Below are 348 nucleotides of genomic sequence, written 5' to 3'. Positions count from 1 at the left end.
AACATACTATTGCATGATAAATGATATCGACGGATTTGATCAGACTCGTAGGAATCCTCGGCTCCGCGACCCTAGAAAATCGCAAGGTCTTACACGCGTGCAAATATTTTTTTGTCGTGCTTCCCAAGAGAACTTTCAAAATCGTTTGACAAATTCAGGGTTTCCATCTACATTTTAGGTCTTCCTCGGCGAAAAATATATATGTTCGAAGAGATATTTAAGACTGGGAGGAAAGAAATGGAAAATAAATTGAGCAAACATGGTGATCGTGGCCGAGAGCGGGCAAGGGAGACACAGGGTGTATTGCGTTCGTGTCCTAATGCTCATTACAAGGGGTTTCGGCTCAAA

The sequence above is a fragment of the Penaeus monodon genome, chromosome 31, assembly GCF_015228065.2.
Source record: "Penaeus monodon isolate SGIC_2016 chromosome 31, NSTDA_Pmon_1, whole genome shotgun sequence".
Classification (NCBI taxonomy): Eukaryota; Metazoa; Arthropoda; class Malacostraca; order Decapoda; family Penaeidae; genus Penaeus; species Penaeus monodon.
Note: the sequence above shows the minus strand (reverse complement) of the source record.